The sequence below is a fragment of the Corvus hawaiiensis genome, chromosome Z (assembly GCF_020740725.1).
Source record: "Corvus hawaiiensis isolate bCorHaw1 chromosome Z, bCorHaw1.pri.cur, whole genome shotgun sequence".
NCBI classification, from domain to species: Eukaryota; Metazoa; Chordata; class Aves; order Passeriformes; family Corvidae; genus Corvus; species Corvus hawaiiensis.
This window is the reverse complement of record NC_063255.1, coordinates 24,035,570-24,048,732: the sequence shown is the minus strand read 5'-3', so window position 1 is coordinate 24,048,732 and position 13,163 is coordinate 24,035,570. Positions and strand designations below refer to the sequence as shown.

General features: G+C 37.2%; 1 protein-coding gene across 4 annotated transcripts in view; it reads right to left on the bottom strand.

The window, feature by feature from the left end:
* Positions 1-13,163, bottom strand: part of LHFPL2 (LHFPL tetraspan subfamily member 2) — a 117,745-nt gene that overhangs the window by 39,162 nt on the left and 65,420 nt on the right. The window contains exon 3 of one of the 4 annotated variants that reach the window (XM_048290515.1): positions 7,799-7,948. The exons of 2 other annotated variants lie outside the window; for them this stretch is intronic. The gene's annotated coding sequence lies outside the window, so the exon portion shown is untranslated. The remainder of the gene's footprint in view (positions 1-7,798; positions 7,949-13,163) is intronic. One more of the 4 variants, XM_048290517.1, reaches the window with a different exon arrangement.

The window sequence follows — 13,163 nt, the reverse complement described above, 5'->3', positions numbered from 1 at the left end:
ATTTTAACAAATAAATAAAGCAGAATAACACAGATCCAGTTCAGAGGTCCTTTAAAAAACAAGACCATACAAGTTATCATATGCTTCTGTAGGGGTGTATTTGACCTTGGTCTACCAGTATAATCATAAAATGGACCCCTGAACCACAGTGGTAGCAAGACAAAGCAAGTAGTTAATGTTTTTCCAGTGCATGCTCTTAACAATTTGTGTCACAGACACCCATCTGTCTCACTATCAACACATCTCTAGGAAGAAATAAACTTCCACTGCCCTATCTCCTCTTTCAAAGAGACCCTGCATTAACTTCCAGAAAACCAGTGTTAAACTTTCTCAATCTCTATGCAAAGGTGCCAGTTCTTTGTAATCATGTACCTTTTCCTCCAAACAAAAGCTCTGCTGCTACTGGTAGACCTGACTATTTGCAAAACTCATTGCATGAATGCTGTCAGCTGGAGCAGCTCTGGAAGCTCACCCTGTCACTCAGCCTGCCTGTCCTGTTGGTTGTTCTTCCCTTCCACAGTTGAGATCGATAACATTTAACTACAAATAAAAGAAGCAAATGTCTCCATTTTGCCTGGCATTGGAAGAACAAAGGAAAATTATGTAATTATTTTGTCATTATTTATTATCTGAAGATGGGAGAATGTACGGTGAAAACAGAAAACATTCAAGTGGATGAAATAATAGAATATAAAGATATTAATGGCCTGGAAATTATCATGAAGATAGCATATGTAATCACCTAGCCTTACAAAATTTTCAATTGTTTTTTTCTTTTTTTTTTTTTTAAGATAATCAGTGTGATTCTATGTTTGGGACCCACAGCCTTACTGAATAATGCTCTGCATAATTGTTTTTCTCCTGTGCAAATATTTACATTGTATTAGTGGAAGAGAAACCCATACTCTTCCATCCCTGGATTAAAGCATCACCACCAAGTTACACAAGAAGTCATGGCTAACTGGAAACAGCTGCTAAGCCACTTGCATCTCTGTTGTATTGTAATACCCACCAGTAACTCAGAAGGATCGTATCTTACATCTGCTTCTCTTCTCTTCTACATCAAAGTCTTAATAGATAGCTTGTAAGAGAAGTTGTCATTGAAGCTAGGTCTTGAGGAGAGGCACAGAAACTCATGCTGCAGCTGCTGCAGATGTTCCTCTGTATGTTTACTAATAGCTGCCTGCTGAGTTTTAATATTTTGGAGCCAGGGTTTCCAGATGTCTCCTCCAAAATTAATACAAACAACCAGGAAGTTTACAGAAGTAAGATGATCTAAAAATTTCTCTTTTCTCACAATTTTATTTCTGATATCTGCAGAGGAGCTGTACACAACAGAACAGATTTTCTGCCCCAACATAAATATGCACAACAACAGCATACCAAATAAAAGTACTGCAGAAGATCCCAGATCAAAAATCACCACTTTCACATACCAAAGACAGTCCTGGATGCTCAGCAGCATTGGTCAAGCCACTGCATTGCCTCCTCCTAGTGCTGTTCATATGTTACCAGTATGTCCAAAATGAGGAGCTAAGGCTTGGCCTGACATTAATGCCCATCAGCTTTGAGGAGACATTATCCATAAGGTCTGACAGTACAAATGAGATACAGAACTCCACACACTAAAATTTAATGAAAATTCACACCAACATAAACTTGAACATTTTTCTGTCCATCCTATCCTACACTGCCCTCAAGCAAACTCACCTAGTTTGTTTTCCAAAAAAGTAATTTAAACAAAAAAGAGACACTAAGATATGATTCACACCCCCAAACTTTCAAGCCATGTTTTGTTATAAAATGAAACCCTGCCAGGTCCCTTTATCAAATTTATCTAATATTTTCCCTCTCCTGTTGAAGAATTAATGTACAGACATTCTTTCTTAAAAAAAATTAATTAAAATAAAACCAAACAAAACAGACTGTACTGAGGAATCCAGCTTCAGTGTATGCTGCTTTTATTCAAGAACTCAAATTGTTTCCAGCCAGCAACCCACAATGGCCCTGGATACAACAGGCACTTATATTTCAGTGAAAATTTTGCAAAGATGTACACACACAAAACAGGTGTGTGTATTTACAGTCTTTCTTACCTCCCACCAGAAATGTTTCTTTAAACAAAGAACTACTGTTTTTTTCCTAATGGAATGAATACTTCTAAAGCCCTGAAAATCTAGCTGCAATTACGCAATGTAAATCAAACCACAGTAATGAAACATGCAGATGACCCACTTTCCTAACCAACATAGCAGGAAGGTTTTTTCCAAGTATTTCTAGTGATTTTTAGCATTAGTATGCAATGTATTTTTGTCTGTTAGACAGCTATTGTCCATTCCTGGAAAAAATGTTTAATTCTGCATTGAAGGAAAAAAAAAAAAGAAAGAAAAAAAATCCACCCAAAACAAAACCAACCCAAAAGTATGTAAAACAAAGCAAAACAAGGAAACTCTTCATGCACTACAGCTAAAAGATATAGTCTATATGGGGAAGAGAAATCATTCGAACTTTCCTCCATCACAACAGTTAATTATATTAAACAAAGACAAGATTTTAAAAATCTTTACCTAGTATGCATGAACATGGACAGAACTCTCGACTTTTGGCTGAAATGTGTCCAGCTTTGTTCGCTGTTTCAGAGCAAACTAATCTGTCCAGTTTGTGCCAGCAATTCCATTCTTGTCAAAGTTTGTAATACAGACCTATGAAAAATACTGATTTCATAAAGTTTCAGGTTTTAAGAAAGTTCACAGAAAATTCTTCGTCGGCTTGTTATCAGGTAGCATCAGCTGGTAAATGGCAAGTTGAAACAATTGCAAACTATTCTGGAGAATACTTTACTAAGTTAGAAAGAGATTTGATAAAAGCACATTTCAAAACAGTGTTGGCCCAATATCCTTTTCCAAACAAGCATGGCATACTTGTTATTGACCAACATTCAAACTGTTGCTATAGGAGCTTATCCATCAGCCTCCCATCTGCTCTGCACCTCTCTATTTTCTTTCCTTTTTTGAGCTAAAAGTCATCTTGAAGATGTGAAGAGGATAGCAGTAAGACTTCGAACCTGAGAACAACAGACTCTGCAAACAGCTAGTGTTTTCTTATTAATCCTGGGATGAGAAAAACCAACAAACCCATAACTCACTTTCAGGAAGAACATCTTGTAACTTACAGATCAAACTTCACTGTCCCCACTTCAGTCATACATCACCACAGCCAAAGTGGTTGCTCTCCCTAAAGGTACAGTAGTACCCTCTTTTTAGAGAGAGAATTACAAATTGTCTCTCAGACGTAAAATTAATGTTTGAATACTAATTATTTTTTATAACATGTAAATGTTGGCTTAGAACAACAAAGAATGGCATGAAGCAACTCTGCATTTCCAAGGTGGCAGCTATGGGTAAACAAAATACTGTGCTAGAATACTGCAGTGACAGGAGCTACATAATTTACAGTTTCTACAACACTGCAAACTCCGGAGTATATTCCTACAGTGGCTGAAAAGAAGGAGAAGTTAAGCAGCACGAAATTCCTTTCTCTGAATATAGCTGTAGGAAGGCTTACCACTCAGCAAAGAAAGGACTGGAATCTGATCTTGATTCACTAATATTCAATATACTGCATACAACTTACCATATGTCTGTGTGATTTAGCATCTCAAGTTTTTATTTTTTCCTCCTGCAAAACTATAGCTCCCCTTAGCCTTTTCTACTTTAGAAAGGACAAGTCACTTACCAAGAACTGCTGTGTACCAAAAGCTGAGTTCTGCCTTGGAACAAAGGGGCACAGTTCAATTTACCCTTTGAAAGGAGCAAGCAGGCTATTCTGCTCAGCTATAACTAACAGATATAACTACTATCCAGTAGTAAGTAGCACTAATGGTAACATTTAAGAACTAAAGGTAGTGATAATGATCTGGGACAATGCCTCTTATTTTATGAAAATTATAAAGCCAGTATGTTTACCAGTATAGCTGCTGTCAACCCTTATTGTGCAAGCCATCACACACAAGTCAGAAAAATGCTTTAGCAACTGGAAAACTCTGTCTAGATCTTTATCAAGAGCTGATCAGAATAATAAGATCACAAAGACTTGTGCATCCATTTAATTAAAATAATATGTTCCTTACTGCGGCATGTAGTTCATCACACTTCAGCAAACTGACTCCATTCCATCACTGTTTAAATAACTTTTCCATGGCAAAAACACCTATTCTGTTATAATAAATTTAGATCCAATGATAAATGTTTTACTCAACAGACTTTGTTCTACACTATGTAATACAAATATCAGACTGTTAAGGCTTTGAGAGACAGAGTTCAGTCTGAATAGGTCTTTTTCTTGATCCTCAAGTCACAGAATATTAACAACTTAAGCTGTGAGTTGCAAACTATTTATAAATTAAAAAGTAGGAGAATATGAGCCATTCACAAAAGATTCAACAGATTTTTTCCATCTTAATACACTCATGTCCCAAAGATGAATACTGCTTTTGTTCCAAAAATAATTAGGGTAATGACAAAAGGTTTAATGTTTTATCTGCTATTCTCTATCTCTTGCTCTCTTCTTCTCCAAGACTTCTGAAACATACATGGCTAATATCTGTTAGCCATTAATTTCTCTCTGAGCCTCTTTTAACCCTGTGATTTACAGACTCCAGAGGTGGAAAAAAAAGTCTCAAATATAATGAGGTGAAAGAAATAAAGCTACTTAATAGTGTTCTAGGAACAATCTTTTTGCAGGATTTTTCAAATAACATGCCAAATTCTGTGAAGTTCTAGAGGACCCTTTCAGCATGAGGTGTTTCAACATAACTCCACTGTTAAAGGTGAAGTAACTCTCACTGAAGCCAACTGGAGTTTTACACCTACATTCAGTGAACACTGGACAGATGTGTACCCGTGTTACAATAGATATGGAGATACCCTTCCTTGTTCAAACTTAATTGCATGCACACAAACACCGTATGAATAGCTCTTGAAAAAGCCACAGCTGTTTCTCACTTCAAGGATTAAATCCAGGTGGATCATGTAACAACTCTTACAGTTATGCTGATTATTCCAAGTTTGAACATCGCCAACATTTTAAAAATGTCTAAAAAACTGGGTGGATTAGGCCACCCTGGTTGGAAAATCTGACAAAATACATAACTTCATATAATTCTCAGTGATTTAGGCATGCTGCAAATTGCTGGATCTATACAATAGACACTGCATCACTGCACTCTTCGCCCGTTAGGAAATGGGACTAACATACACAAACAGCTGAGAATATGGAACTGATCTATAGATTAAACTCAGGTGGAAAATGGTCTCATTTTCTCTTCACCCAAGAGTCTGCTATTCTGACTTCTGTTTCTTGTGGATAAGATTGTAAATATTCATAGGAATATCAAAAGTCCAGCTTTATGGACCTATTTTGGAAAGTGATCCTGTTATTAAACACATTATGTTTTATAATACATTAGCTTCCAATGAGTCAAACTGTAAAGTTCTGTGTCACATTATTTAATATATTATGTTTTGCAAATATGAAGTCAAACTTATATAGTCCCTTTGTGAAATATGGGTATAGTTACTTAAATCAATACTATTTCATCAGCTGGCACAGAAAACAAAGTTCCATCCTCAACATACCACTGCACAGTTCCCAGTGTTATTAATTTCCTTTTTATTAGCATGGATAATACCACAAAAATATGCTGCTAGCTGAACCTACAAGCATGATCCTGCAAAGAAATGTGCAACTATAGCCAATACCTATCGAAACCAAGTGAGCTCAAATGATTTCCAGCTCTTGTGATTTTATCATGAGTCATATCTAGTGTTTTCCTTGAGTCACACATTTAGGAGCCTCAGCCACGGTGCCCATAATTACATTTTACAATTTCATTACTGTGGTGAGACAGAGAGGAATCTGTCAGCTTACATATATGCATCAAGACACTAAGCATGCAGGCGACACCCTTGGTCATATGCCAGACTATTTTTTATCAAATTCTGGCAAAACAAAACCAAGACATAGTTACAAAAGTGCTTTTCATCTGTTAATGGTAATTTCTGAGTGAATGTGCACCAAGACCCACATACATGAATTCCAATGTGTCCTCTTTGCTGTGTGAAAATTTCACTAATGAAAGAACTCCCATTTTTTTCCTTACAGAGGAAAACAAGTATTTATTTATCGGACAGCTTTTGATAGTGATGGTATGCCATTCCACCCACATATAAGCTGGAACAAGCCAAAAACTGGAGGGACATAGATGAAGCTAAATCTTATGGTTGGGTTATTTTTTCTTTTACCAACCAAATAAAATTAATGAGTAGTATCAGTAAGTAAACAATAGTGACTGGGCCTTGGTTGTTAAAAGCTCTTACTCTGTTCTATGATTTCAAAGCCATTCAAATGCTTTCAAGGTGCAAGTGGGCATGTAAGAATCAACACTTTATAAATCAGAAGGTGAGAGGGAAAACATACAAGTGAAGACATACTTATATATTTTAAAATTCAACTCCTCTGAATATCCGTGCAACGCTTACTTAGTTTTTGAAAAGCCATAAACAAATTGCCTTTCAATATCCACATGAACATCTGCAACTCTGACCCATTGCTGAGAGCAGATCCTGCTATTGCAGCACTGACCAAAACAATTTAAGTCAGTAGATGAACAATAAAGAAAACTTCTCCTGTCCTCATTTCCAACACTGGAAGTACTAAAACTTTCTCTCAGGTTGCACCCAGCAGGAAGAAATTCCGAATCAGCCATGGATTAAGTAGATGAACTAACAGATCTCTGTCACATCAAATTGTTAGGCTATTTTATATTTTAACTAACTTGCCATTTAACATGGAAAACCAAAAAGATCCCAAAATAAACTCTCTCCACAAGACACATTCAAGCAAGCATGGACATAAGTGTTCAACAGAACTTAATGAAGCATAGGAAATCTGTGACAAAACCAAGGATGAGCTTCTAGAATATGCTGCCTTTTACCAAAATAAGTAAGAATGTGCTCTGGCTGCTATTCTTACAAACATCCCCATCTGGCCTCAGCAAACAGGAGAAAAGTCATGCAATTTTCATGGCACCCACAGCCTCAAACCCAGACACTCTGCACCTAGGTGTTAGCAAGCCCTTACACAAGGCTTCTCAAATTACTGCTTCCCACCAAGACCTGAAACTGGCTCCCTTTAACATCTGTTAATCTAATTGGTTCCTATGAGCCCATAACAATTAAACCGGTTGTTGCAAGGAGCAACAGGGAAAGGGGATTTTATATATCCACAGCTGGGCTGTTAGCAGAACAAATGGACTGCACTTTACTCAAGGGCTCTCACCAAAATTCAGTTACTAAACTGTAAGAACAGGAACAAACCTCAGATGAAGCTGATGGCCTCAGCAAGTGGACTGAGCTCAACACACTGATCAGCTGCTCTGTCACAACAGCAATCATAAAGGGGGACAAAGGCTGCCCAGTTTCTCTAGTCATCAAATACAACAGTTAGAGAAAAATGTGACTGGTCACGGCAAAGATGGATTGAAGAACTCATTCAAAGAGTAAACAGAATTTTTGCATGATATATTATAAAGCTGACAATTTTTGATTAGCATGTAATAAAAATGGAAAAAAATGGAATCAAAGTACTTCTTTAGATTAAAAATATTTTTTCAAATGGGAAGTAAAGCAACAGCTGAAGGAACTGAGCTCTTTACTTATGCAAAACACTTCTGTGGATTTCACGTAGAAATAACTTTTTTTTCCCCTAAAGAAGAAGTGAAAATGGAACAAAGTAATACCCAGCTCAGTATCAGCCCTGGTGCCTTTCCCACAGACACTTTAGAATATCTCTGTGTGCTCACAGCAGATTGTCACCCTCAAAAGGAATTTTCTTACATGTGAATAAGGGTTTGCAGGGTAGGAGCTGTAATATCCTCGGTATCATCAACCTACAGAAGAAAAGGAATAAAAACTTTGTCATAAGTTTTGCAGATGTCTAAGCATGAACATCACATCTTACATTCCAAGAAAGCAAGCTAGCCCTGCGGTTTTCTTCCAGTGCACCAGATTAATAAAGCTTATTTCTTGTCCTTTCTACAGTCTAGTTTTAAAATGACGTAATGAAACTCTTCTCAAAAGTGTTTTTGCTCTGTGCTCTCTGCTATACTTTCTACCCTAGTATTCAGCAGCTGGGCACAATGCTGAACTGAGGCGACACCATCACAACCCTTAGAAGTTCCTGAGAAGCTCCTTCAAGAGTCTAGCACTTCATGTGCCTCACACTTGGACACCTGAAGGTTTAGTAGCTCCCATCTTTTGGTGTGGGAAGAACAACAACTGTTATTTATTTTGTGGGAGACAGAGACCTAAGCTTTCAACCTTTGTTTCTTTGCTCTCTAGCTACTGGCTTTTATTTTTTTAACTCTTTTGCTTGCTATTCATCCCTTTCTTAATCTGTTGCTCTAATTTTCATCAATCTTTGTGAAACTCCACGAAGTCAACTTTAAAAACAGAAATGCTTTTAACAGAGAAGTTGAGACTTAGTACTCAGAAGTGAATGCAGAAACTTCTCACTTTTACAGAGTATTATTGAAGGAGATCTATGTATCTGAAAACCCTTTTTTTTCCCCTTTCTGGATGTTTCCTTAGACTATGACAAATGGTCTCAGCCAAGAAACAATTTATTTTCTCTGATGATTGCAATACACTTCAAACATATCATAATTGCACTTTAGTCATTTTGAATTGAACTCGGGCAACATTAGAAGGTTGCTCATGGTATGTAGAGCTATTTGATGCTTTAATAGGTTAAAATATTAGAAGTGTGCCAATGTAACCAGATTACTTGTAAGGATACTCAAATACCTGGGAACACACAAACCTCCAGACAGGCTTTCCATAGGTTTAATGTTTTGAGCTGTGCCTCCAGACACATTTGGAAAAAAGAATACGGCAGTCATTTAGACTGTCACAAAATATGCTAAAAGATATGACTTTGCACAGCTAATCCTAATTCCTATTTTATCACTGTTAGCTGAGCACCATCCTAAAACAGAAGTGATGAATTTTTGAAATAGTTTCTGAAATGTAGCACAAACTAAAGTGTGCTATTACGGTTCACGTATTTTCTTTAATAAGAAGGAATTATACACATAGATTGGTGATTGAAAGAAGTAAAAATAAATGGGATAAAGACTTCCCAAGTGAGAGTCATGGCATCTGGTCCATTTTCTTTTGATTCACTTAGATTATTTCACATGCAGACAAAGCAGCATCCCCTCTATATTACACAAGCATTAGTATGCTAGCAGTAACTCTGAGGAAGAGTCCCTCCAGCTGCCAGGAAAATAATCATTAAAAAATTATAGTAACAAATAAAAAGAACTCGATAACCATCCATGAGAATGCCAGGGAGGCAGACCTAGAGAATGCTTTAATTGCATTAAGTATAATGTTGTCTTGTCATATGCCCATCCAAGAGTATTTTATTATCATACTTCTAACAGATTTGACAGTTTCAGGAGAAATGTGAGTAGTAGCCAATTTCCACAGAGAAATACGCTCAACACTACCTGGAAAACTAGTGGGATTTCAAGGCATGTTTTCAACCTCCCTAGCATAGAGTTTCTTTTTGTTCTTCTCAGATTCAACTTTTCCAATACATGAAAAAAAAAATTATCTGCAGGGAAAGATTTTTCCCTCATTTAATAAAATCCATAAATCTTTAGAGACTATAAATTTTTTCACTGTCTACTGCATTAAATTTTACCGCCAAAAGAATCTTTATGAAAATATTTAACTTCCTGCATGATTTCTGAAAGAAGTGGATTAAAAACACATCCGATAAAGGACAATGGCAACCTTCAACAAGCAGACAAAACTGTTTTGCTTTAGGAAAAAAACAGATTTAAAGAGATGTAAAAAGTGTAGAATCAAAGAAAATAATCAGCCTACATTTGGTATAGCAATTTTTTTCAATTACAGCAATATAGAATTCTATCAGGCACTTAAACTATATGTCACCAGAAAAGCATTTTAATATTTAGAAATAATAAAATACTAATTTTAAATGTATTTTTCATGGGCATCTTGAAGTATTTTAGGAGGCATATATAGCATAAGATTGACCCACCTTTGGGTCAGATATGTTACCTCATCCCTTCCCACCCATTCCTCCCATCCATTCCATGCCACTGAAAGTCAATAATATTCTCTCACTGTTGTATAGTCCTTGTCCCAAGTCCTTCTGCATTACCTAGCAGGGATCTGTGACTGCTGTTCTGAGGGAAGCACTGCACCTGTGCAGAACTGCAGCAGCACGATCAGATCACAGCACTCAGCTGTCAGGGATACCTTACTACACGTATTAGTAGATGTCCTTGATTAAGCCATATATCTATCATCTCATGCTGATTTAAAAATCAGTGAAGGAATGCTGGTGGTTCCCTGGTAACAAGTTCAGCCAGCAACCTTTGCTGGTTAGGCTGGCCAGTTCTCAGTTTGTAACTATCACTGAATGCTTTTTCCATGGTCTGCCTGCATAAATTATCAGGGAAAAAAATATATTGTATTCTTACGTTTTGATTCCACAGTTTTAGACTCAAAAATTTGAACAGCCATCAGCAGGTTATTTTCCAGCTTGCTTAGAGGCTGTAATACCTTCCTCCATTTAATAGCTTTGGGAAGTAATCTAAGAGCTCCAATAATTTAATATAGAAAGGGCCAGAAAGATGTAAGAGAATTCTTCTCTGGGACATTGAAGAAAAACGGTTAGACAGCCTCAAGAAATGCAAAAGAAATTCTTTATTTAAAACAGTTCAGTTCTAGTTGGTAATAAAGTACTTGGCTCCACCACTGAGCTCTGTGCACTTACTTTCTTCATAAAGTAAGTCTAGTCAGCCAGGGTTGAAAGCAAGTTTCAATGATAATGTTGGTGAGTCCTGACACAATGTATATAGATTTCTCCTTTCACTGACAGTTTCTTGTTAAGAATATCTCTTTTCCCAGACATTATGATGGCCACATTTAAAAAAAAATTATTTGTATGCACAAGAGTAACACATCTGCTTATCTTCAGACACATGTTGAGCATGCAACTCACAGATCCTACACTTTGGAAACAAGTCAGTGTGCTGCAGTATGTGGTAGAAGAAAGGAGGGGGGGTGGGAAGGGAAGAAAGGTAAAACGTAGTCTATATAGCACATCTGAAAATGAGCTCAAGCTCTTTCTAGTTCCAGCAGCTGCCTATAATGGAAAAAATGAAGAGTCGCCGTTGCCAAAGAAGTGGGCAGTAAGAAATAACAGATGTGAAATTTCAGCAACATCATTGGCTAGGTCAATTTCACAGACAGTTTGAGAGCCAGGGTCCCTGCTGGGCTGCAGCATTCTCAGAGGCACACTTGCTTTTTTGCTGCTGAACTGTTGTTCCCTTACACTCGGCAACCTCACCCATAAATGCAACTGACAGGAAACATTCATGTCCTCGCAAGTGTGTGTGGACTGCGTGTAAAGGCTCCTTGATTAAAGTTAGTCAGTACATTTTCCAAAGTCATATTAATATTTTGTGTGTCTCTTCCTCAGTCCTGTTCACCCTTTTTTGTTTCATGGAAATTTATGGAGAGTGGGGAAGAAAATACAGGTCCTTCAACACAAGATCTTATTACATGAGGCTCACAAAGAAAGTAAGATCAAAGAAGCCAATCTAATCTCTTGTATACATTTTTAAGAGAAAGGGCAGTAGTGAAAAATGCCCTTCAAAGAGTCAACTCCAATAATGCAAGTAATTTTCAAGGATGAATCAAGTTTCTTGACAGAGTTTAAAGGGGAAATTATGAATAAAAGGTCTATAGAAACTATCACATCAAGAGCAATTCCTGTCTCTCAATTTGCAGGGTTAAGTGGACTTTAGTATAATTTAGAATTAAATAAAAGGTTATATTTAGGCATCAGAAATATGCCTTGAAATCATAATGTGGATAACAAAGATGACTGTTACTTTAGAAAAAAAAAAGGCAATTAAAAAGCTGGATTAGAAAAATATACTTGTAGTGAAGAACACCTAGTATCAGCAACTAACATCAGCAGAACTGTAGCTGGGCTGTCACATGCACTGCAAGACACTCTTCTGCTGTGTGCAGAATATGGTTGTAAAATGCAGCTCTTAATAAGCCTAGGTTTCCATGCTATGTCTCATCCGGTGTATTTATTAACTGTTGGTGAAAGAAACGGTACTACTCTCCCCACCTACTTCCAGCTGCTTATTATGCCTTTGTCCGTTTTGTTACATCTAATAATTTCTTATCCACAGGTCCCACCAGGCCAGCATAGTGTCCTGATTTAGTTTTCCTTCCCAGGCAGTTGGGGTTTTTTTTCCGAATCAGATGCTTACCTTGAACTCACCTTGGGACTGGGGGCTGATGCAAGAGAGGGAAAGAACAGGCTGAAGTATCCCTTTTGGCATCAGCCTGCAGTTGCACAAGACCAGATGCAATATTAAACCATGCTCTGGAAACTATTACTAGCTTTCTTCTTGTAGAATAACTGTTCAAGTGTCTTCAGGATTCCACATAATACAGTGAGTTTCTGCGAACTAATGAGAAACTCTGCAAGTAAAAATTGTAATACTATAGCAAGTGAAGGACTCCACAGGCACCAAAGCACACTGACATGAACTGAGGCTCAATACGTGGACAAAAGGCCTTGCAATCTAAGTCAACAAGAGGAGTAAGAAATTCATTAACTTTCCTAATACCACGTAGCAGGTTAATAACAGAGGCAGAAGTCAAATGCAGGAGTCAATACAGGCTGCTCTATGCACTACACCGCGCTTCTTCCTATAGTAGCAATTGCTATTTCCTTACTGCTTGTGGTATGGCATCTCCATGCCAAGAACTGCACTAGGTTCCAGAAAAAATAACACTAAAATTAACCATTGTATTTGCTACTCCATAAGCAAATTATCAGTACAATGCGGTTTACACCATCTGAAAGTACCCAGTGCCTTCCCAAGGAAAGAACTTGAAATCACAATATTTTTCTGACTCAGTAACACATCCTTTCTCCCCTCTAATGACAGACAAAGGAAAGAAAATGGAAAAAAAAATCCAGTTAGTTTTTGTTTCTATTAAATGGAAGTGAGGTCCAATTTGGGATTAGTACGTTTA